Below are 25,757 nucleotides of genomic sequence, written 5' to 3' on the forward strand. Positions count from 1 at the left end.
ATAGATAGTAAGTGACAGAATTATGGCTTAGACCCAAGTCTTGGAGAATTATTCTCATTTTGTTTTATTTCATTACCAGCTTTTCCAAACAGATAAGGCAAAAAGTAGCAGAATTTTAAATTTCTGAGATAGTTACATTAATTATATGGAAAATTAGACAATTCCTCCTTCCTACTGTTTATTACACTAAAAAAGAGATTGAATGTTTAATGACAGATTTTATAATTTTGCATCCCTTGGTGCTGGATTTAGCCTTCATCCCTCAAAATGAAATTGCATAACTTTTAATTTGTCATGCTATTTCCAGCCAAGAAGAGATGAACACACTTTGTGTTTGATGTAATGAATTCATGACCTTGAAATGTATTCTGGGCATCTTAAAATCCTGAACCTAGCTTCTCACTTTAGATTGTTAAATCCTGGCTACCCCAATACATTGTCTTCAAGTCACAAAAAAATAAAATAAAAAATAAAAAGCAAAAAACAAACAAACAAGCAAACAAACAAACAAACAAACAAACAAACAAACATCATTTTGGCAATAGAAAACAGATAGAAAGGGGCAGTACTAGGGACTTTCCAAAGCAGAGCACTGAGAAACCTATCATTTACTTTTCTCTTTACTCTTACCTGGTTTTATCTTCAAACTCTGCTCTAATTTCAGATGACTGCTTGGAAGTCAATTCTCAACTTCACCCTTTCACAGATTTGTTATCTCCTTTCTATTCACTTAGTGCACGATTTTAGCCATGTACCATTACCCGCATGCTATACCTTGGTGACTATATCAGTTTCAGAGTTTTCAGGCTAAAGATGACAGAAAACAGAAATGTAGTGCTTTAAAAACACACAGGCTTATTTAACATAATAATGAGAAGTCCAGAGGGAGCCACTCAAGGGCTGGGAGGGCTGCTTAGAGATGTTCTCAGTGACCTGCTTCTTTCTATATTTCTGCCTCAACCTGGAAACTTTTACCCACAGTTTCAGTATGTCAGATGTGTCTTCAGACATCTTGTGTGGATTTCTTAGGGAAGTCTAGCCTTTTCATTTATAGAGACCTTAGTTTATATTCACTGAGACCTTAGTCTGTCTTTTTGATCACTCATCCATCAAATGGCCAACTCTAGCTGGAAGGTAGCTAGTGAAAAAAGGCTAATGGGTGAGAGTTGGGGAAATTAACAGTGTCTACCTAAATGATCTTCTAGTTTTTCTCAAAATTCTGACTTTACTCTTCTTTCCTCAGATCACAGGTCTCTAATATGTAGGAGAGAGAATTATTCTACTATACTTAATTTCTACAGTAAAACTTTCTGCCCCACAATCTGAGAATCTCAGACTTGGCAAAGGCTTCAAAGGTCATCTGGACCACTCTTGTATTCAAGGCTGATTTTTATGAAAATGAATTTTCTCAGCCTGTATTAGAAAATCTTCAGCAATTTCCATGAACCAGCAGCTGGCTAAGGCTACTGTCAGCAGAATGTGGCTTTTGATTTGCTTTAGCACTTCCTAATGGAGCCACCTACCAAATTAAGCGCATCTCTGGTCGGTGTTCCCCTGGGCTCTGATGGCAGGGGAAGGTGCACAGCAGAATAAGCAATAGCTTACTTATCTGGAGTTCTTTCCCCCATGTAGCTGTTGCTGGTCTGGAAAATTAACAGACAACTGGAATATTCTGAGGGTAAAATTAATGGTTAGAACAAGGAATGCTGTCAGGGAGATTGCCAACATGCCTCTTTCCTAGGACATTAGAAATTCTCCGAAGGCGACATGTGTGGGTAAGTTAAAGTTTCAGTTCTTTTTGCTAGATTGAAAAGGGAAGAATATTAGAAATAAGGACTAAGGCATTATGAAGGTGGCTCCCTGATATGACTGAATAAAGGAAGCATTGTGTATATTGACAGGCTTAAATTAGCTCAGCTAGGTGGAGACATTTTAATATTTCATTGACAACTTAACTTATATAATACACACACACACACACACACACACACACACACACACACACTGATCTGTTGTTTAATAGCCAGGGAAATGAGAAAAAAAGGGGCTTTTTACTTTTGAGTGAACAATTCATATTTTTTGAGGTCATACATAAAATGAACATTCTTGCAAATTACATGTTTTTGAAAAACAAAACAAAATGATGCTAAGAAATCTCTAAACTCATATACCATATTTTCATGGAGAGATAGCATCAAAATACACACAATGCCCTTTTCAAACTGCTGTGGAAATTGATATGACTGAAAACAACTGTTTCTATGCCCTTTTTAGCCCTAGTTGTGACAGATTTTAGATAATACGGAAAGCACAACATTGAAGGAAAACACTTTTATACCTGGAAAGAAGAATTCTGTTATATAAAGTTTCTAATATCATGGATTTATTTGATATGATTATTGTTATGTTGGGTTTTATTTTAAAATCTTTATGGGATGCCTGGGTGGCTCAGTCGGTTGAGCGTCCAACCTCAGCTCAGGTCATAGTCTCACAGTTTGTGGGTTCGAGTCCCTCATCGGGCTCTGTGCTGACAGTTTGGACCTGGAGCCTGCTTAGGATTCTGCTTCATGCTCCCTCTCTCTGCTCTTCCCCCGCTCATGCTCTGTTTCTCTTTCAAAAATAAATAATAAAACATTAAAAAAATTTTAATAAAATAAAGTCTTTAAAACGTGCTTTCCTACTTCCTCTGAGAGATGGCGAAAGAATTAACAGAACTTGCTCAGCAATTCACAAAGGTTTGATTGACAACACAGAGACATTTAATAAACCACTTAGCTCATATCATTTTTGCTTTATTCCAAATATGGAGTAATTTCATCTTTGGGAGTAAGGTAGTTCTTGTTATCATTATATATTTATATGCTTAATATTTTATTGACAACTGAACTTCCTGTAGGTACATAAAAAGCTACTGATCAAGTCTTTAGTAGTAAATAATGGCTAATTCAAGTTGTTCCATAAATACATAACCTGCTATATTCAGCAATAGCATACAGGAGCCACCTTCAGAATTTCCCAGTTCCATTTTTAATCCACAGAATACATTGACACTTTAGACTACCTCTGGATAGGTAGATTCGGTGGGCAGACCCAAAGACACACAGACAGAAGACAGATAGATGGATAGACGAATAGAAGAATGAATGAAAGTAGAGGCAGTGGCTCAGAACAACAGTTCAAGCTTCATTTCTATATCCTTAAACATTGGCTTTGGAAAAGGCTTCTCTCATTCCAAAGAGAACTCCAGTAAAGTTCTTTCTGGGACTTCCCTCTCTAGAACACTTCACTGGCTCTCTGGATTAAAATGGCTGTTTGAGCAAGAGATACCTTTTTCTTCTTTTTGAGTTTAAGATTTATGAGAATACTTTCTAAATATAACATATAATAATATTATATAATTATATTATATGTAATAATAAGATATATTAATAAAGTATAATAATATATAAATATATAATAATAATAATAATAATATATTTTGGTAATATCTTCTGTAACCAGGACTGTGGTACATTACATTGATCTTTGGATTTGATTTCCTTTTGATTTAGGGAAGAGACACATTTACTTGAAGTAGGATTTTGAAAACATTTATCAAACATAGACCAAAGGCTCATAAATGATGCCTCATAGTATTTGAATGACTGGACAAGTTCTGTAGATTCAATAGCCTCAAATATGCCAGTAATGTCTTTTGTTTCTGCTGTTATTAGTCTAGTCTGATGCATTATTCCTACAATACTCCACAATTATTGTGCTTTTACAGCAGCTCATTGAGATTAGCCAATGACCCATACACTTATGTTCATCTTTGGAAGAGAGAGTTGAACCCTAAAGTGTTACGCATGTTCCAAGTATAAGAGAATAATTGAGAAATGAGACTAATACTCAGAAATTCAGTTGATGGCCTTATGGGCATTTTGTTGAGTCTCAGGCCTGTTACCAAGGAAGAAATAAAAGCTACCTTACCTCATTATTTCTGTATCCTTTGTTATTGCATAAGGTATGCAGTGATTTGTTTTCAAAATCACTGTTGTTTGTTTTTCCTTTCATATTACCTCTTGATGCTTCCATTTTCTCTGGTATATGCAAGATAGAACTCCATTCAGCTTTTGGTTTATATTTTATTTTAGGTAACTTTTCAGTGGAATGACAGATAAGCCATAAAACCTAAACATGGCGGTAATTTGTGTGGTTTTTACCTTGATATCACGGCATTTACCTGTAGAAGGCTAACTACAAAGATAGGACCAAACTGGGTTGTGTCCATGAGCCATGAGCCACCAAACTCAGTGGTTGTTGACATAGGTGCCTTGTGGGTGAATGTGGCCGAAGAGAGAGAGAAGGGATTCATTTATTCATTAATTCATCCATTCATTCAGTCAAACAAGATAAGTACTGAGAACCTGTGTGTGGCGTACTAAATTCTCAAGTGGGACTACAGAGATGAATAAATACTATGTTTGTCCAAAACAAACAAGCAAACAAAAACACCTCAACGTATGTTTGGAAGAGTTAGATGGCAAAGTGAGAGGGCCACTGAAGGTAAACTTTGCCTACTTTATAGTGTTAACCTGTACTTTTAGCCAATAAGTTAAGAATTGTATCTTGGTGCTATCAGGAACGGACTTGACTGGCAAGGGTAGTCTATTTAAATTGAATACTGTGAGAAGAGTTTCATATGAATTCTATTCACAGAGACACAGGCAAGGTGGAGGGGAACCGCAGAGGATCATATAGTGCTCAGGCTCGAGGGGCTGGGGAGAAACATGAAGCGGCGTGGAAAGGATCTCGAGACAGGAGTTAAAACCTTTGGTTGATAGATCAGAAATGCAGCCAACCTAAAATAACCCTGTAGGGAGAGACATGGGGGGATAGCTGCCTGAACCTCTCTCTTTGCTACCTCCAATCCCTTGATTGCTAGACTCCGTACTATTCAAATACATCTTGAAGCTGGGGAAGGGAATCACACAAGTCAGCTTTCAGGGACATGGGAGAGGGTGAAAAGTAGATCAGAAAACACTCTGCACAATAGTCAAAAGCACAGTCTCTAAAGCCCGAGTGCCTAGGTCCAAATACCCGCTTTGGCATTTACTGAACTATGACCATAGGCAAGTTATTTAAAGTGTTTTGTTTTGTTTTGTTTTGTTTTGTTTTGTTTTGTTTTGTTTTCATCTACTTATCTTTATAATGGAGAGTAATATCAATACTTCAAAATTGAGAGTCTTGGGGCACCTCAGTGGCTCTGTCGGTTAAATATCATATTTCAGCTCCAGTCATGATCTTAGGGTTTGTGAGTTTGAGCCCCGCGTTGGGCTGTGTGCTGACAGCTCGGAGCCTGGAGTCGGCTTCAGATTCTGTGTCTCTCTGTCTCTACCCCTCCCCAATGCTCACTCTTTCTGTCTCTCTCAAAAATAAACATTAAAAAATGTAATGTATAGTAATATTTTAAAAATTGAGTGTCTCTTAAGAAAATTTTAATTTTAGAACAGTTTCAGATTTACAGGAAAAATGAGAAGATAGTATAGGGAATCCCATATGCCCCTCATCTAGTTTTCCATATTACCAGCGTCTTACATGACTGTGGTATAATTGTCACAATTAATGAATCAATTTGATACGTTATTATTAAATGAATTCTATGCCATGGTCATATTTCTTTAGTTTTTATTAGGTCTTTTCCTGTTCTTGGATGTCACCCAGGACATATATTCCATTTGGCTTCCATCTTTCTTTAGTCTCCTCTTGGAGACACACAGGTCATGAGTGACAGTTTCTTAGTCTTTCCTTATTTTTGATGACCTTGACATTTTTGAGGAATACTGGTTGGATACAGATGAGAAATAGAGGCCAGAATGGCCCTTCAGTGGGATGTTTTAAATTTGAGAGGTAATTAACATACCATAACATTCACACTTCTAAATAATATAATTTAGTGAATTTTAGTCTATACACCTGGTTCTGCAACCATTACCCCTATCTAATTCCAGGATAATTTTGTCACCCCCAAATGAAATCCCATACTCTTTTCTGAGTCCCAAATCCCCAGGAAAACACTAACCTACTTTGTATCTCTATGGATTTGTGTATTCTGGACAATTCATATACATAGACTCACATAATATGTGATCTTTTCTGTCTGGCTTCTTTCATTTAGTATAACGATTTTAAGATCCATCTATGGTGTTGCATGTATTAGTACTTTATTCTTTTTTTGTGGATAAATAATAATATTCACTTGTATGAATACACCGTATTTTATTTTTCCATGCATCAGTTGGTGGGCATTTGGGTTGTTTCTGCTTTTTGGTTATTACAAATAATGCTGCTATGAATGTTTGAGTACAAGTTTTCGTGTGAGCATAAGTTTTCGGTCTCTTGGATATGTGCCTAGGAGTAGAATTGCTGGATCATGTGGTAACTCTACTCAACTTTTTGGGACTGCCAAATTCTTTTCTTTAGTGGCTGCTCCATTTTACGTTCCCACCCAGCAAGCAGTGTGTGAAAATTCTAATTTCTCCACATCCTTGTCAACACTAAGTATCATGTGTCTTTTTAAACTCGGTCGTCCTAGTGGGTGTGACATGATAGCTTATTGTGGTTTTGATTTACCTTTTCCAGATGCTAATTATGCTGAGCATCATTTTATTTCCTAATTTGCCATTTGTGTATCTCCTTTTCCATAATTTCTATTCGATCTTTTTAAATTGAATTATTTTTCTTTTCATTTTTGAGTTGTGTCTTTCTTTCTATCTTTCTTTCTTTCTTTCTTTCTTTCTCTCTCTCTCTCTCTCTCTCTCTTTCTTTCTTTCTTTCTTTCTCTCTCTCTCTCTTTCTTTCTTTCTTTCTTTCTTTCTTACATTTATTTATTTTTGGGAGTCAGAGAGAGACAGAGCATGAGCAGGGAAAGGGCAGAGACAGAGGAGACACAGAATACGAAGCAGGTTCCAGGCTCCCAGCTGTCAGCACAGAGCCCATCACGGGGCTTGAACTCATGAACTGTGAGATCATGACCTGAGCTGAAATCAGATGTTCAACTGACTGAGCCACCCAGGTGCCCCAAGTAGGAGGATAATAATATATATTAATATATTCTGTATGCTAGACGATGAGGAGCCATATAGTTTATAAATATTTTCTTATATTCTATGCGTGATCTTTTAACTTTGTTGATAGCATCCTTGAAGCACAAAGTTTTTAATTCTGATGAAGCCAAATAATCTGTTTTTTTTCTTTGCTTGCTTGTGCTTTAGCTATCATCATAACAACAAAACATACCTAAGCCAAGGCCACAAAGACTTACACCTATGTTGTATTCTAGACTTTCATAGTTTTGGCACTTACATTTAGGCCATTGTTCCATTTAAAATTAATTTTTGAATAAGGCATGAGGTTGGGGGTCCAATTTCATTCTTTTGCATGTGGATATTCAGTTTTCCTAGTACCGTTTGTTGAAAAGAATAAATTGGTATTTGTCTGTGTTTCCCATCATGAATAGAATGGGCTTATGGGTTAGGCCACAGAGGTGAAGTTACATTCTTACCATATCATACAGTCACTGATCTTACCACAGTGAAGTTAACCTTGATTATCTGGATTAGGTAGTATTTTTCAGGTTTCTCCACAAAGTTAGTCTCCCTACTCTTTCCTTCATGTGACCATTTATACTATATTCTTTTTTTTTAATTTTTAAAGAAGTTGGTTTATTTGGAGAGAAAGATGGAACGGGGGAGGAGCAGAGGGAGAGAGGGAGAGAGAGAATCTCAAGCAGGTTCTGTGCAGTCAGTGCAGAGCGAGACATGAACCATGAGATCATGACCTGAGCCAAAAATCAAGAGTCGGATGCTTAACTGACTGAGCTACCCAGGCGCCCCCCATACTGTATTCTTTAGATGGAAGTCATTATGCTTTGCCCACACTTAAGGACAGAAGAGTTATGTTCCACCTCCTTGAGGGCAGAGTATCTACATAAATTCTTCTGCACAGGAAATTATTCTATCTCATTTTTAAAAATCCATTCATATCAGTATGCATTCGTGAATATTTATTTAATACTTATGATTATAGCCCAATAATGCTTTGTTCATTTTATTGTTCAAATTGTTGAGTTTTTTTACCTCTGTGCTCTCTCGGTTGTCTCCTTTGACATAATCATATTATTGCATTATCATTGAACACTTTCTTCCCTTTGGAATTTCAAGATTTTACAGGCTCGTTTTATATGTGTCATGCCCTCGAACCTAGAATCAGCCATTTTTTCAGGGAGCACAAATTCCTTTTATTAGCAAATAGTATTAGAAACTGTTATCTAGGCCCTAGTTTGTTTATTGCTATTAGGCTTTAGGGAGTCATTTTATCATTTGTCCTCTCAGCTGACATATAATTATATATAACTTTCTGTGTAAATAAAAGCTAAATATAAGTTTATTACAATATCTCAAACTTTAATACATTATCACATGGATGATTTCGGCCTTTTTCCTTGTTTGTCTACAACCTACTAGTCCAAATCTAGCTCTCATGAGTGTCTTTTAACACTTCATACTGGACAAGTTTGCTGACAATAAAGTCCTTCAATTTTGTTTGTTTTTGTTTTTTTTTATTTTTGTTTTTGTCTTTAAATCTTTTTAATTTTTCAATGGTAATTTTACTCAGTATGGTATTTAAGTTCTATTTTTTTCTTGCAAAGTTTTAAATATTTCAATCCACTCTCTTTTTGCTTGTATGATTTCTATGACAAATCTGCATTAATTCTTATCCTTGTTATTCAATAGGTACATTTTTTGTTTGTGTTTTTTTTTTAGATCTAAATACTTTCTTTCCTTTAATTTTTCTTTTCCTTTAACATTTATTTTTGAGAGACAGAGAAAGACAGAGCATGAGTGGGGGAGGAACAGAGAGAGAGAGAAACACAGAATCTGAAGCAGGCTCCAGGCTCCCAGCTGTCAGCACAGAGCCCAACGCGGGGCTCTTATTTGCGAAGCACAAGATCACGACCTGAGCCGAAGTGGGACACTTAACTGACTGAGCCACCCAGGCGCCCCTAATCTAGATACTTTTGAGTGGTCATTTTGTATTTGTTTTTCTGTAGTTTGATGCTACAGAAAATCACATGCTAATTGTGATTTTTTCTTATATTTATCCCACTTGTTTTCTAAATTTTCTCGATCTTTATTTTGATATATCTATTACGTTCAGACAGTCCTTGGTTATTATTATTTAGAATATTTCTTTGCTCCATTCTCTGTTTTTCTTCCAACAATATGCATATTCCAACTTTTGAATTGTATAATTCTTGAGTATTACCCTCTGTTTTTTTATTTTTTTTTTCTTTTCGTATATATTTTGAGAATTTTTTCCTGGCCTAACTTCAGCCTCAATTGTTTTTTCCTCAATTACATGGAGTCTAGTAAAAAGCTATCAAAGACATTCATTTTTTTCTGTTACAGTGGTTTTCATTTCTAGTATTTCCCTTTGCTACTTTGTTGTACCTTAAATATGTTCTGCTTGATTCACAGAAACTTCATTTGTGTTTCCATAAGAATGGAAATCTGAATGAAATGTACAAGGAAGTCATTTAAGTGGATATATTTCAAATACCCAGATTTTTGGAAATGATAAGATTTAACATTCGGCAATTTAGTTGACCTTTTTTTTTTTTTTTTTTGAGAGTGACAGCAAGCAGAAAAGGGTCAGAGAGAGAGATAGGGAGGGAGAGAATCCCAAGCAGGCTCCATACTGTCAGTGCAGAGCCTGCTACAGGGCTCGATCTCATGAACCATGAGATCATGACTTGATCTGAAATCAAGAGTTGGATACTTAACCAACTGAATCACCCAGGCACCCTGAGTTATTTTTTTAATTTAATTTAATCTAATTTAATTATTTTTATTTTATTTTATTTTATTATTTTTTAAAATTTGAATCCAAGTTCATTAACATATAGTATAATAATGATTTCAGCAATAGAACGGGAATAGAATTTAGTGATCCATCACTTACATGTAGCACCCAGTGCTCATCCCAACAAGTGTCCTCCTTAACGCCTCTCGCCTATTTAGCTCATGTCCCAACCCACATCCTTTTCAGCTACCCTCAGTTTTTTCTCTGTATTTAAGAGTCTCTTATGGTTTGTCTCTCTCTGTGTTTTTATCTTATTTTTGCTTCATTTTCCCTGTGTTCATCTGTCTTGGTTCTTAACTGCCACATATGAGTGAAATCATGATATTTGTCTTTTTCTGATTGACTTATTTCACTTAGCTAGTTCCATCCACATTGTTGCAAATGGCAAGATTTCATTTTTTTGACTTCCAAGTAACGTGTATACACACACACACACACACACACACCACTTCTTCTTTATCAATTTATCAGTTGATGAACATTTGGGCTCTTTCTATACTTTGTTGTCGATAGCGCTGCTATAAACATTGGGCTGCATGTGCCCCTTCGAATCAGCATTTTTGCATCCTTTGGTTAAGTATCTGGTGGTGCGATTTCTGGGTTATCTATTTTTAATTTTTTGAGGAAACTCCACACCCTTTTCCAGAGTGGCTGCACCAGTTTGCATTCCCACCAGCAGTGCAAAAGTGTTCCTCTTTCTCTACATCCTCGCCAACATCTGTCATTTCCTGAGTTGTTAATTTTAGCCATTCTGACAGATGTGAGGCGGTATCTCATTGTGGTTTTGATTAGTATTTCCCTGGTGATGAGTGATGTTGAGCATTTTTTCATATGTCGGTTGGCCATCTGGATGTCTTCTTTGGAAAAGTGTCTGTTCATGTCTATTCATGTCTTTTGCCCATTTCTTCACAGGATTATTTGTTTTTGGGACGTTGAGTTTGATCAGTTCTTTATAGATTTTGGATACTAACTATATGATATGTCATTTTCAAATATATGCCTCATTATTTCCATTGCCTTTTAGTTTTGCTGATTGTTTACTTTGCTGTGCAGAAGATTTTTATCTTGATGGGGTCCCAATAGTTCATTTTTGTTTTTGTTTCCCTTGCCTCCAGAGACATGTCAAGTAAGTAGGTGCTGGGGCCAAGGTCAAAGAGGTTATTGCCTGTTTTCTCTTCTAAGATTGTGATGTTTTCCTGTCTCACATTTAGGTCTTTCATCCATTTTGAGTTTATTTTTGTGTATGGTGTAAGAGAGTGGTCCAGGTTCATTCTTCTGCATGTCACTGTCCAGATTTCCCAGCACCACTTGCTGAAGAGACTGTCTTTTTTCCATTGGATATTCTTTCCTGTTTTGTCAAAGATTAGTTGGCCATACGTTTGTGGGTCCATTTCTGGGTTCTCTATTCTGTTCCATTGATAGATGTGTCTGTTTTTGTGTCATTTTGGAGGGAGAAAAAAATTAACAAAATAAAAAATTAAAATTAAAAACTACAAACAAAACAAAATCAAGTAAAGGAAGCTAGATCCTAGATGTGTTTCAATCTGCATGTTGAAAGAAGCTTAATAGAAAAAAAAGGGAAAAGAAAGGGGGAAAAAGGTATGAAAAAAGTTTGAAAATTAAACAAAATTATATAATCAAATAGAAAAATAAAGAAAATGAAATAGAATAAAAATTTAAAAAATTTTAAAAACAGGAAAAATTAAAAAAAAATGTTTCTTTCTGTATCCAAGAAAAAGAAAGAAAAGAAAGAAGAGTGTAAGCAAAAACAGAATCAAAGAAAACGAACATATAAATGAACCAGCCTACAGAATGATACCTGAATAGTTACATCCAGGTTCACCGAGAACTGAAACTATGAAGCATACTGTCATCCTTACACCAAGGGGTGACTTGTGCTTGTCTTCTGGGGATGTGCTTAGTGGGCACAGTTGGGTGGGGCTTGGTGTAACAGCTCCCTTCTCCACTAGGTGGTGCTGCCTAGCTTACTGGAGTGGATCAGTGTGTGTGTGTGTGTGTGTGTGTGTGTGTGTGTGTGTACGTACATGTGCATGTGCATGTGCCGGAGATGTGGAAATGCCTTCACGCAGCTCCCTAGTCCCTGGTGCAGGAACTTCATGGTTTCACTGACTCGGAATCAAGCTCCCCTCCTTTGTCTGAGGCCTCTGTCCACTTTCCCCTCTACTCTGTCTGTGTTCAAGCTGTCTGAACACAGTTTGATCCCTCCAGAGTTTGATCTCAGACAGTGTTGTGTTTTAAAACCCCTTAATTCAGAGAGCTGGCTCTCTGGAGGAGGGTCTCACTGAGCAATGGTGGGTGCAGACTTGCCCCAGAAAACATTCATGCGATCATGCAGCAGCAGCGGTTCGGAGATTTTGGCAAATAACAGCACACAGCCAGCACCAGCTTTTGCCACACTCTGGCATCCTGGTCCCCAGTACCAGCAAACGTGGCTGCTCTCTGGGGTCCTCTGGGACCTTTGCCTGTGGAGAGGCCATATGACCTCTACCAAATGTACTCCAAGCAGAGGAACCTCTTCTCCCCATGTTGCACACGGACCCCTCAGACTGCACTGCCTGCTCCTGGGGATTTGCCCTATTTCTTCACCAGAGCACTGCCAGGCACTGAGCTTTGATACTTCAGACTCTGGGCTCCATTGATTATAGAATCCCGGTGGTATTGAAACCCTCTCCTTTCTCCCCATCAGTGGTTTGGGGGAACAGATTTCTTGTTCAGTCCCCGGCTAGTGTTTTCACTCTTTCTCACCAGCTACTTTTGGGGGGAGTGCTTTTCTTGCACCATCCCGGTGTACCGCGCTCTCCCCCTTTCTCCCTCTCTGTCTGCCTTCTCTCCGTGAAAATTGCTCCCTACCCTCTGCTGGTTTCTCTCCCCCCATTCACCTCTTTGAACCAGGTAACTGTCGAGTGCTGTAACTCAAATTATGCAGACTGTTGTGTTCAACCTCAGATCCATTTCCTAGGTGTTCAAAATGGTTTGTTGCTGATCTAGCTGCATTTCAGGAATGAGACAAGCTCAGGGTCTCCCTGCCGCTCCTCCATTTTCAGTTGTGTTTTTGTGAAATCCATATTCTTTGCTCCATCTAAATATATTTTTATACCTGACTTAGTAGGAAATAGTATCTAATTTTGGTTGAACATTCAATTGAGGTTGCTATAATATTTAGTGCTAAGACAGGTTCAAAACCACAACATACACTAAAATCTAAATTCTGGAGTCAGCAGATGATCAGTGGCTAAATCAAGGTCAAATATACAATAAGAACTACCCACATTAGGGTGAAGGAAATTTGAGGACCAGAATCGCTGACTAATTTCCAGGACCATGCCAAATTGATCTATCATGAACATCAGGTGATAGAACAAGACTGCTGGAAAATGTGAGTGAAAGAAATTCCTATGAGCGGACTCTTCTGTCCTTCTGTTGTGAAGGCTGACAAATACACCCTTGTTTGTTCAGATTTATACAGATTAAATGCACAATGTGGTAAGACTAGTATCTGGTGAACAATGAAGAGTGGGAAAAACTTACTTAAATCTTGTCTTGAGAAAGGCCAATCATAAAGAAAGAAATATAGAAATCTATGTGAACAGTCATACGGGCAGCTATCCCATGTTACCATAATTTAATTATTATTTTTGAATGTTTATTTTTAGAGGAAAGACTGCAAATGGGGGGAGAGGCAGGGAGACAGGGAGACACAGAATCCAAAGCAGGCTCCAAGCTCAGAGCTGTCAGCACAGAACCTGACGCAGGGCTCGAACCCACGAACCGTGAGATTGTGACCTGAGTCGAAGTTGGACACTTAATCAACTGAGCCACACAAGCACCCTGCATGTTACAATAATTTTAAGCAAATGCTGTACTTCAACATGATTCATTATGCTCAACAAATGCTGTTGAATAAGATCTATAAACCATTTTTCCCACCCTTCCTTCAAATTCCAACTTTCAGCTCAGAGTGCACTGTTTGTATAATCAAAGTTACTCAAAGCCTTTCCTTTTGAAAAGGTTAGCACCTGACACATTGGGGAAACCGCAAAACTAGCTTTAAACTGCAGCATTTTATTTTTAACACAAAACACAAACTATCACTCTTTTCTAATACTTTGAATTGAAGAAAGTAGAAAGGTGTTCAAATACCATACCTTTAGAATATTCTTGTTTTCCTTGAAATAGGAAGAAGAAAGCACTTCTTAGAACCAGTTGAAAAAATTACATGGCAGTGATAATCGTTATAGAGTAAACTTCTTTCTAAAAATGTCTCTAGACACTCAGCATAGGTGTCTTCATGCAGTCACTCAGTTCAATGATGTCATTTTTATTTTTTAGCAATGATGAAACCCTGATTCTGACAGACTCCATTCCTTTCTCAAAAAATCAGCTCCATAATAAGGTAGATCTGATTCGACATCCATTTAACTCCTGTCAAAGTTATCACAAGTAATTTGCTTTCTAATGAAAATAACAAAAGGGCCATGTCTCATTTTGCAGGCAATTTTTAGTAGTAAACACAAGGGACTGAAATACGAGCAACTTATTTTCTGGTGGTAGGATTCGTTTGTTGTAAAAAAATAAGTAGAAAGCTGAGATTGGAAGGTGAGCAGAACTAACTGAGCTCTTGAGAGAAAAGACAAGTCATTTTTATCCTTGTATTCCCAAACCTAGTGTGTGGTATAATGCTCAATTATTGCTTGTGTAATGAAGGAATGAATGGATGGCCAGACTATGGAAATTCCCACAGGGGTGTTGGCTACTATACAAAGTCAATCCCCAAGTTTCTTTTCCTTCCCTTCCCTTCCTTTCCCTTCCCTTCCCTTCCCTTCCCTTCCCTTCCCTTCCCTTCCCTTCCTTTTCTTTTCTCTTTTCTCTTTTCTTTTCTTTTCTTTTCTTTTCTTTTCTTTTCTTTTCTTTTTTTCTTTTCTTTTACAATCATGAAGGAGATCAATGAGGCCAGAGCTTAAAGATACACTTTGCATGTTTAACATGTCACTTGAGAAGGCCCAAATGAAAAATTCGTTCTTTCATTGAATAACTATGTATTGAGAATACACTGTGTTTCATAACATTTTCTGGGCTTGTGAGACACATTCAAGAATATTACATATATTTACCTTCTTTCATAGGGCTTCAGTATAATGGAAGGTAGGCATTAATTAAATAGCTCTTTAAATAGATAATTTGTGACAGTGCTGTGGAAGAAAATATGGAGGACCGTGGCAGTGCATAAGGGGACTCTGATCTGGTTGAAGAAGTGGTGAAGACACCATTCCCGAGAACATGGGGCTTGAGCTAAGATCTAATGTTTGAGGATGAGTTGACAATGACAGGGAATGGAACTATGATGGGAAGTAGTTAGATGGGAAGAAAAATGAAGGTATCAAAACTCTGAGGAAGGTTGAAGAGTCATTGTGACTTGGAAAAAAGTTATTTCTAAAGCTATGGACAGAGTGAACATGCCAAATGGAACAAGGTATGCCTACATGAGAGTAGGGCAGTCCTGATGTGCCCAGACTCCACAACATTGTCTGAGGTAACAAGCATCCCCTACCAGACCAGAGCCCAAATCCTAGTGGTGTCTCACCCAAATCAACCACTGCTTACACCTAAGCCAGATACAACTGTGCCTTCCTAAACAGAATTTCCAGTGTCTCACTTCTAACACTGGCCTGTATTTACAACTTAGGTGTGTAACACATAAGCCACTCAGATCGAATCTCTCCCTCTTTTAGCATGAAAATTTTTTTTCTTCCAAATTTTCTCCATTGCCTCTATTACATACCTTCGTAGTAACTCTGCTACATAGCCTTTCACCTGGTCTGATGAGACTTTCATCAACCCTGCAAGTCCAACCATACCTTTTCTCCATGTAAGCTTCAATCGTCTTCCATAAACCACAGGAACCCCAGATTCCTACTTGGACATTTGAACCCCTTATAATTTGAACCCAGCCTAACCCTTCATCCTCATATGTGACTTTTGCTCTATGCAATTTATAGCTGTGTGACAGAAAATTTCTTTGGATTCTATAAAAATATAGCGTACCTCTCTCTTCTTGTAAGTAAATGACATTTTTCCTGATTAAATTAGCTTCCTGACTCCGCTTCCTTGCCTGCTTCTCTTAACATTTGCTTCCAAAGCCAACTACGGTTGTATCTTCTCTATAAAAAAAATTCCCTGATGGTTAAGTAGGGGGGTTTAAATAGGGGTTAACCAAATGGGCTTTGGATTTTGATAGATATAATAATGAATCCCAAATCTTCCTCTTATGAGCTATGGAAATAAGATACTTCCTCTTTGATCATAATTGTTACTGATTCAACTGAGGACAATTATACCAATATTCATCAGGGAGGACTCAAGGAGCACTACATACGTGAAGCACATAGCAAACAAGCTGTGACATAATGAATATATCATAGTTGGCACTAATACTTATTGTTATTTGTTACTGTTATTTAGATGATTTTCTATGTGTTTTGACAGTTCATCTGTCATGACACTAAACACAGGAGACTGAAAATGCATTTTTGCATACCCATGTATCCCCTTAAACTTCAAGATCCTTAGGGCAAACACTTGAAACCCAGAACTAGAATATAGACACTACCATGTCTGTTCAACATTCACTATTTTCTAAACAATAAATATGCTTTTATTTTTCTTTCTGACTAAATATCTGTATTCAGGTAAAGCTCATAACTTCCCAACTCATTAGCTGTGTAGGTGTTAGAAATTCTCCATTAGTGTCAAAAAAATAAAGCCAAATTACAAAGCAATTAGCCAATTGTATTTGGGTTTTTTTCCCCCCTTTTGGCTCATTTTAAATAAAGACAGACTAAATAACTTTTCCACTTTGCCTTTGATTTTTTTTAATGCCCGTATTGTATTTTGGGTATAAATAGAAAAATTACATCTTTTCAAGTTTGTAAAATATGCTGAATTCAATAAAATTATAATGTGTACTTATCTATGAATTCTGGAACAGATAATAAATGCTTTTAGGACAAAGTCTTTGACTAGTCTAAAATGTTAAAATGTAGTTTTTGTTACTAAAAATCTCAATCTTTTTTCAAACTCTACAAGACTTTGTTAAACATTGATTCTCTGGCATTAGAGGAAACTCAAGAGTCTTAAAAGTCATATACTGATAAAGTTTTCAGCTTTTGAAGTCAAGAAGGTAGCCTCAGAAACTAAGAGGCAAGCCAGTGATATCTTCTCAGCTCAACTCCCTGTATATAAGTTAGCATGTTAGTAGTAGATGAATATGAATGCCAAATTCTCATTGACATACAAATATAAGCTCTTTCCATTTCCTTGTCTTTGCTCTGTTAGAAGTACCTCATCCAGCCCCCTTTTGGGTAGGATTTGAGGATGGATGGTTAGGATGGGAAGCTATCTTCTGGGGAGCAGACTGCATTCTTTGTTTTTTACTAGTAAATATCAACTACACAGTTGCCCATTATGAGAGGAAAATATTTTAATTTTGTTTTGTTCTTCACTACTTGGTTTTAATTGATTATTATACAGGTTACCGATTGGCTTTCAAGTGTTTGTATTCCAGGAGAGATATTGATACAATTTTGTGGCAGGGGACAAAGGGCTGCGAACTGGAAAAACATGGAGTCTGAAAAATGTAGGAGAAACAGGGACACATGGGTATTAGGATTCCTCTAACAGTAACACGGTCCAGAGAAAAGACACTTTGTGAAAGAACTGGGTAGTAGAAAAAAAATTGAATGTAATTGCATCATTTTATTTCTGAGGAACTTCACGGGATAGAAGTTCTTCGAAATCATTCATAGCTCAGGTTCCCATTAGTCAAAGTATTGCCCCAAGTTCACCAACAGCCTTGATCAGCTTGTCTCCTAACGGGCCAATGGGCCAGTGCCATGAGCATTTGCTCTTGAGCCAGCTACACTGAGTAATGCTCCTCTGCGGTTCATCTTTGAGAAACTGTAAGATCAAATAAGCCCCTGAGCACCTAGTGGGATAGGACAGGAGATCCTGCCTCTTGTACTTGGGGGTTCAATTATGATTATGTCCAACCTCCAACAGCTGAGACAATTGGGAATAGTCATTCCTGATATACATAGATGATCATTATGTAAATTCATGTCTTTTGTACTTCTAATTATTCATAAAGGATTGTAACAATGACTCATGTAAAGAATGCAAGAAATCTGCATTGTAAGAGAGATACACTAATTTTTTACATGATAGGAGCCTCAATTGGATTATATATTAAAGGAATAATTAATTTCTCAATAATTTTAAGAGACTTAGATGGTTCCATGGGAGATTTCGGGAAAATGTCTAAATAGCTGAGGTTGAACAGATTCGTGTATTTCACATGCCAGCTGATTGCCTCAAGTATAAATGGATCCAGTTATAATAGAGAACTACCCCAATTTGTTGACCATAAACCACCCTTTGATAACAATTCTTGGATGGCATGCTAGATGACCTAGCTTCTTTGGTCTGGCTGTGTGGTACTGAAAGTCATCTTGGTACTGACAAGTGACCAGAAAATTCATTTTTACAAAAATAATATATATTTTTCCCCTATTAGACTACAGGTTGAATTGAGCTAATAATTGGTTGGTTTTAGTAAAGAATAGGAAACAATCTTTAATATCTTTTCCAATTATAAAATAATATGCATATCTCAATGGCCAATTTTAATATTTAATGCTCGTTTTTATAGCCCTGTTTCTCAAAAGGGAAGTTAAATATGGATCACAGAAGATACTGCTAAAAATGATCTACAAGCTTATTCAAGATGGAAGACTGAGCATTCAGTTTTACTGCCTTTTGTTCCCAAACTTCCTTTGGGATTATAGAAAGTTATAAAAGAAATTAGGAAGCTAACTGCAGGAAAACAAGAAGTCAGTGGACCAGAATATTTGAGGAAATCTGGAAAATTTCAAGCAGATGGGTTGATATTAATAGAGAAATTCACAATCCAAAACACCAGAGGTAAGAACAGTCTTCACCGAGGGAACCCTGGAGGCACCGGAATCTGAGCTAATTGTACTAAAGGACAGGCATGGGACACAGGGCAATTATGAGTATAATTAATTAAAGAACTCTATCAGGAATAAGTGGACCAGTTAGGATTTCGCCATTTCATTACCCTTTCTCCTCCTTTGTAGTACAAAATGGCAGTTTTTTGGTCCCAAGATAAAAATGTATGAACAGTTCTCTGTAGGAAGGATATGGAGGAGCCATAAAGATAAGCTCAACAAATTTTGTAAGAATGACATTATTCAGATTATATTCTCTAACCACAAAGGGATTAAGCTAGAATTTGTTTGATTAACGTTTTATTAAAAACGAAGACGATAACTAGAAAATCCCAAACTCCAAAGTATTAGTGAAGACAGTTCTTACTATTTCAGGGTCAAAGAACTCAGAATGCAAATTGGAAAATATTTTCAATGGAAAGTTAATGAAGCTATACTTTTTTTTTAATGTGGACTACAGCTAAGATAGTGTTTGAAGAGAAATTTATAGGCCTAATTTTATGTATTAGAAAATATGTAAAGATTGAAACTGGTTTAAGCCTTCTCACAAAAGTTGAGAAGAAAGTCAAATCAAATCCAAAGAGTGTACAAAAAAATAAATGCCAATGATAAGAGAAGGAATAAACAAAATATAATACAAACATAAGTGGATAATGTAGACAAAACTAAAAGTTTGTTTAAAAAAATTTACTGTTTACTTATTTTAGAGAGACAGAGACAGAGTGCAAGTGGGGAAGGGGCAGAGAGCAAGGAAGACACAGAATCCGAGGCAGGCTCCAGGCTCTGAGCTGTCAGCACAGACCCCAATACGGGGGCTTGAACTCACCAGCTGTGAGATCATGACCTGAGCCAAAGTCAGACACTTAACCAACTGAGCCACGGAGGTGCCCCAAAGCTGTTTTTTGTTTTTTTGGTTTTTTTTTTTAATATCAATAAGATTAGTAAACCACTAGAGAAAACATAACAAAAAAAAATAAAAAGGGTATAGATTAGCAATTTTGGACATGAAAATGAACATAAATAACTCCAATATCAAAGGATGATAGTATATTATTACCAACTTTCTGATACTAAAATTTATAATTTGAATGGAGTAGAAAAATTCACTGGAATAAATATAAATACAAAGCTTAAATAAAAATAAATACAATGTTTGATTACCTCAGTGCTTGTGAAAATATTGAGCCCATTGAGTTCTTTCACAGTAAAAAACTTAGGACCATATGGCTTTTCTAGAAAATTTTTCCAATACCAGAATTCCCAGAATAGAAAAAGGGGAATAATTATCTGTTTATAAGACTAATTTAATTTTGATTCCTAATATTATTTTTCAAGAAAAAAAGTATTGACCCATCTTTCTCAGAAACTTAAATACAAAGATGTAGCTATATATGAAAAATATATTAATTAATAAAATTAACACAATAATTAGTAAAATTCACCACATTCATAGAAAAGAGAAAAAAGAGTAAGCAATTTTAATACATGTACAAAAGGCATTTGACAATGTGTAACCCCCATTTATGATTAAAAAAAAAACTAGAAATAGAAGAAATTTTCCTCAATCTGAAAAAGAATAGCTTCAAAATCTTACAGCCCACATTATGCACATTATGTGCACATTAGGCACAGTGGTGAAATACTGAATTTTTCCCCAGAAATTGTTAAATAATATCCATTCTATACCATATTTCTTTAAGTCAAGGAAAAGAAATAAATAATATCATGATGTGAAAGCAATGACAGCATCACTACTTACAGATGAAATGATTATGCAGATAGATAATGCAGAGACATCTACAATCTATTAAAATTTAATGAATTTTTAGCAAGTTTATTGGATACAGATCAATTTAAAAAATCAAATACAGTTCTATATACTAATACCAAATAGTTAGACAACAAAATGAATAATTCACCATAGAAAATCGTTCAGTATCAAGCAATAAATTTAAACAAGTTCTGAAAAATCCCTAAACAAAAAGCTGTAAAAATACCATCGAGGAGAATTAAAGAATTTCAATAAATGAAAGCATGCACCATTTTCATGGTTTTCAGCTGAAATATTGTAAGGATATTTCCTTCTAAATTAAACCATATTTTAAGGCACCTGGGTGGCTCAGACAGTTGAGCAATCTTGGTTTGGACTCAGGTCATAATCCCAGGGTTATGGGATCAAGCCCCTTGGTGAGTCTGTGTGCTGAGCATGGAGCCTGCTTGGGATTTTCTCTCTCTCCCCATCTGCCTCTCTCCCCAACTCAAGCTCTCTCTATCTGTCTCTGTCTCTGTCTCTCTCTAATTAAAGAAAGGAGTTTAACAAAAATAAAAAAAAATAAAGTATATATTGAATGGAATCTTGATCATTTAAGGAAGGAAGGAAGAAAAACACAAAGAACCAAGAATAATTCGGGCAAAATTAAGGAAGAGCAAAGTTGAACTATCAATACTAACAGAACTCAAAGCTCTTTATGAAATAATAAATTATATATAATAAGTCTTTTCTATCTTTATTTCTATCTCTATATCCCTGGTTTCTGGTAATAATCGGTCTTTTGACTCTGGTGCCTGACAGAGTTCCTAAAACGCTTGTCACCTCCTAGGGTGCTAGGATCAATACTAACAGAACTCAAAGCTCTTTATGAAATAATAAATTATATATAATAAGTCTTTTCTATCTTTATTTCTATCTCTATATCTCTGGTTTCTGGTAATAATCGGTCTTTTGACTCTGGTGCCTGACAGAGTTCCTAAAACGCTTGTCACCTCCTAGGGTGCTAGGATCATCTTTTGTTCTAATATTTGGTCTTTGCTCTTGGTGTCTTACACAGAGATTCTAAGTCATAAACATAGGAGCATCTTTGTTCTAATACGGCAAATCTTGGTAGGTTCTTGAATGTTAGTTGGTCACCAACAAGATCAAGTATAGTTAGAAATTTGGTACTTTTAGCCCCACCCGCATTTTCTGGAGAGAGGAAAGAGGCTGGAAAGTGAGTGAATAATTGATCATGTCTACATGATGAGGCCTTCACAAAAATCCAGATAGTACAGGATTCTGGGATCTTCTGGGTTGATGAACACATCCACATGCCAGGAAGGTAGGTGTCCAGATAGTACAGGATTCTGGGATCTTCTGGGTTGATGAACACATCTACATGCCAGGAAGGTAACACACTCCAACTCTATAGGGACAGAAGTTCCTGTGCTCTGGACCCTTCTAGATCTCACTCTGTGTACCTCTGCATCATGCTGTTCATTTGTATCCTTTAAAACATCTTTCATAATAATTCCTTAATAAAAAGTAAACTGTTTTCCTGGGTTCTGAGGGCTGCTCTAGCCAATTATTGTACCTAAGGTGAGATTTGTGGGAACCAACAATTTGTAGCCAAGTAGATCAGAAGTTGTGGGCAACTGGTGACCCGCTACTTGCAGTAGCTATCTGAAGTGGAAGACAGTGTTTTGTGACTGAGCCCTTAACCTGTGGGGTCTCCACTAAGTTTTATTAGTGTCAGAATTGTATTGAATTGTAGGACACCAAGCTGGAATTGAAAAATTAGGCAAAGTGAGAAGAAATTCCTATCTCTGGTCATGAACGTGTTCTGTGTGGGTGTGTAAAGAAAAACAGTGAGTTTTTCCTATACACCATTACAAAACTATGGTTATGTTTTTCATTGGGTTATTTGATTGGGTTGTTTTTTTAAAAAATCTTTATTTATTTATTTAGAGTGCTCTCATGAGCATAAGGGAGGAGCAGAGAATCCCAAGTAGGCTCTGTGTTGTCAGTGAGGAGCCTGATGTGGAGGTTCAAACTCTTGAGCCATGAGATTATGACCTGAGCCAAAATCAAGGGTTGGACGCTCAACCAACAGAGCCACCCAGGCACCCCACAAAACTATCGTTATTAAAACAGAGTGCTATTTGCAGAAGGATAGATATATTGACTAATAAGATCAACTGAAGCATACAGAAACAGATCCACACATATTTCATTTCCTGAATACAACAAAGTCTCCACTTCAGTATAATGTAATGTACTCAATTATTATGAATTATGCCACACATGGTGCTGAGTAAATTAATATCCACTTGAGAAAAAAATGATTCTGAACACCTATTTCATACCGTCCACAAAATCAATTCCAGATCGATGACTGGTCTCAACATAAAGAATAAAATATAAAACATTTAGAGGAGAATTTAGAAAAACACTTTTGTGACCTTGGATTAGGCAAAGTTACTTGTCTCAATATTTCCTGACTGGAACAGAAAACATTAATCACAAAAGGTGAAATTGATCATTGTAACTTAAAAATTAATTAGGAACTTTAAAAATTAAAAACTGTTGTTCATCAAAAGGTACCATTAAAAGAGTTGGAATCAATATAGATATATAGTTATAGAGGTAGATATGTAGGTAGAGGCATCTAACAATGAACTCATGTAAGACATGGATACAGTTAAAAAAGACGATACAAGGCTCCCATACATATATATATATATATATATATATATATATATATATATATACATATATATGGCTCCCATATATATATAGGTTGTCTGTCATATATAAAAGATATTACTTTTCCCATTAGGTTGTCTGTCATATATAAAAGACAGACAACCTAATGGGAAAAGTAATAATAATAAACACATGTCTTGAACATGCACTTAACAAAGCCAAGTGGCCAATAAACATATGAAAGATGCCACACTCTGCATCAGTTTTGGGGGAAATGTGATTCCACATCTAACCATTGGAAACCTAAATGAGAAAAACAGTACAAATCCAATTGGCAAGGCTATGAAGCGAATTCCAACTCTCATAATTGCCAATGGGAGTAAAATTGCTTTGGAAAGCTGTCTAATAATATCTGAATAATAACCGAAACTGAACAATTTCATACTCTATGATCCTGCAGTTCTAGTTTTTGGTACATATGCAAAAGAAATGTGACATATAGTCATAAAACAGGGTGAGCTAGAATGTCCATAAGACAATTCTTCTTAATAGCTTCAAACTAGAATCAAACCACATGCCCACCGAGAGTAGAACTGATTTTTTTAATTCATACAACAGAATACTATTCAGCAATAAGGATGAAAGCTTAGCCATGATACAGAATGATAACACGGGTAATATGAGTATCCACAGAATGTATAGAATTAATCTCACAAACTTAACGTTGAACGAAAGAAGCCAGAAACAAAAGAGAACACACTGCATGCTAATTAGAAGTAAGGTTAGTTAGTTCTTGGTGGAAGGGGTGGGATATGATATTAATAATTGGGTTTTTTTAGCTTTTTTCTTTGGCCCCATAAGTGAGGCAGGAAGGCTGTAGACAGAAGGATTAGGGAAATGTTTCTCTGTTCCTCCTCTAGATTGGATCATGGATAATGCTCTAGCAAAATAACCACCCCACTAATCTCTAGTGAGGGCCTACTTAGCAATAAATTGTTAATGTGAACTACCACCCTTTTGATAAATGTGGCTATAAAACTTTGTTATTTTTATCTGGTTGTTTCCTTGGGTTGGATGTTGTATAGGAATTTCCTTAGAATAAATTTCTAAGAGGAAAATTCCTAGGTTAAAGTACATAATATTTAATATTCTTGAAGACTGTTGTTTTAAAGACTATGATACATACCAACAACCACATCTATCCCCATCACCTACCTGCCATGACACAAGTGATCAGGCCGAGTTTCCCATTAAGGGAGGGGGCTTGTTTAATTCACCACCCCCCCAACTTGTCATAGGTACAATCCCATGATAACTATTTGCTTCATGTCTAAACTACTAAAAATAGTTTTTGTTTTCTCCCAGGCTCTCATAATACTGTCTTCAAACTACACAGATATGTTTTCTGTAATGCAACTTTCAATAAGTAGCATTACTCCTTAGAAAACTAGATAAACACCTATTGTAGTTCAGTTTCTCTGTAACATGTATGTTTTTTAAAAAAAAAATTGTTAACATTGATCAATCTTACTGTGGTAACCCTTTCATAGTGTATGTATATCAAGTCATTCTGTATACCCCTTGAAGTTATACAGTGCTATATGTCAATTATATCTCAATAAAACAAAAAAAAGTATTTGGAAAAGTATTTCCCAAATGAGTCCTTTCCCTTTAAAATTAAAAACAACAACACCTTATCCCATATTTCTGTTGTTATTTTTTCCAGTCTACACAAAATGAAGCATATGGAAACACAGATGAGAGGCAAAAAACCAGAGTCACGTCCTATTTCCTACGGACAGCACTTTCTGAAAGCCAGCAACAGGAATATCACATGGGTCTGTGATGCATGCTTTTACTTTATGTATTTGTGTGTTTGTTTGTTGATTTTTAAATATAATTTATTGTCAATTTGGCTAACACACAGTGTATACTGTGTGCTCTTGAGGGTAGATTCCCATGGTTCATTGCTTCCATACAACACCCAGTGCTCATCCCAACAAGTGCCCTCCTCAAAGTCCATCAACCGTTTTCCCCTTTCCCCCGCCCCTCCTCCCATCAACCTTAAATACAGTCTGTTCTCTGTATTTAAGAGTCTCTTATGGTTTTCCTCCCTCTCTCTGTTTGTAACTATGTTTCCCCTTCTCTTCCCCCATGACCTTCTGCTAAGTTTCTCAAGTTCCACATACAAGTGAAAACATAATATCTGTCTCTGACTGACTTACTTCACTTAGCATGTTTTTACTTTATAATCAATTAACCACCTCATATTGCTTTCCATATTTACCATGAAAAGTACTGACAAATAATAAGGGCTGATTAAGAAATTAAAGAGAGGGGTCTGCAAGTGG

The 25,757-nt window shown here is 36.4% G+C and overlaps 1 long non-coding RNA gene across 1 annotated transcript in view; it reads left to right on the forward strand.

Moving 5' to 3' along the window:
- The window catches only part of LOC122239293, a 132,946-nt gene that overhangs the window by 63,448 nt on the left and 43,741 nt on the right, over window positions 1–25,757 (forward strand). Inside the window, exon 2 of the long non-coding RNA XR_006218250.1 lies at window positions 25,133–25,244. This is a non-coding gene — a long non-coding RNA (uncharacterized LOC122239293). The remainder of the gene's footprint in view (window positions 1–25,132; window positions 25,245–25,757) is intronic.

This window comes from Panthera tigris, chromosome B3 (assembly GCF_018350195.1).
Source record: "Panthera tigris isolate Pti1 chromosome B3, P.tigris_Pti1_mat1.1, whole genome shotgun sequence".
Classification (NCBI taxonomy): Eukaryota; Metazoa; Chordata; class Mammalia; order Carnivora; family Felidae; genus Panthera; species Panthera tigris.